The sequence below is a fragment of the Tenrec ecaudatus genome, chromosome 11 (genome assembly GCF_050624435.1).
Source record: "Tenrec ecaudatus isolate mTenEca1 chromosome 11, mTenEca1.hap1, whole genome shotgun sequence".
NCBI classification, from domain to species: Eukaryota; Metazoa; Chordata; class Mammalia; order Afrosoricida; family Tenrecidae; genus Tenrec; species Tenrec ecaudatus.
Window position 1 is genome coordinate 81,293,914 of NC_134540.1, and position 866 is coordinate 81,294,779.

An 866-nucleotide genomic window follows, 5' to 3' on the forward strand; every position below is an offset into this window, starting at 1 on the left:
CATAACCAGCTGTCCTGCCCCCAACAGCCTTTGGGACCCGAGAGAGTTCCTGCTGCGAACAAGTCAAGCTCTGAGTCTGCACAAACTATTTCCAGATCAGGCATTCTGATCCCAGACACTAAGAGCAAAAGGAACTCCATTTAGGATGAAGTACTCTACCCTCTCAGCCTACCCGGGCCCCAAGAGAAACTACGTGCTCTGCGCGGCACAGTTCTCTCCTCTCTCCTTTGCTGCCCTTAGCCCAAATTTCTCCTTCATATGTTTTTTTAGTTGTTAATCATCTTTTTGTTTTGGTTTTCTTATCTCTACTTTCCCTTTTAAAAATCCTTTTGTTTTTCCGTTTCATGTTTTTCTATAGTATGTGTCTCTTTCCTCCTTCCCTTACTCTTCCTCTTGTCTTGTTTTCCCTTTCCTATGTGTCTTTCCCCTTCTCTTTATGCCCCTCATAGTTTTGCTTATCAAAGTTTTTTTTCTTTTTTCCTCTTTGCTTTTGTTGATATTTTCTTTTGAGTTTGTTTTTTAGTTTGGTCGTTTGCTGTTGGACTGTTTGGCTAATACTCTGGATGGGAGAGAGCAAACCTGCTCACGATCGAACCACACCCATATCTCTTGCAACCCCGCCTACAGGGGAGGAGCCACTACCTGCTTCTCTACCACTGGGTCATTGACAGCCTGAAGTGCCAGGTAAATCTGCCATCAGCTGTGCTACCTGAACAGCAAGCAGCAAACATCCATTCTCCGTCACAGCCACCAGGATGCAGGTGGGGACGCCTAAGAGCAGGCAAACATACAATCACCCATTACATACAAATGCAGCAATGCCACAGTGTCTCAAAGACGACAGAAAACAAAAGCATGTGCCTGAA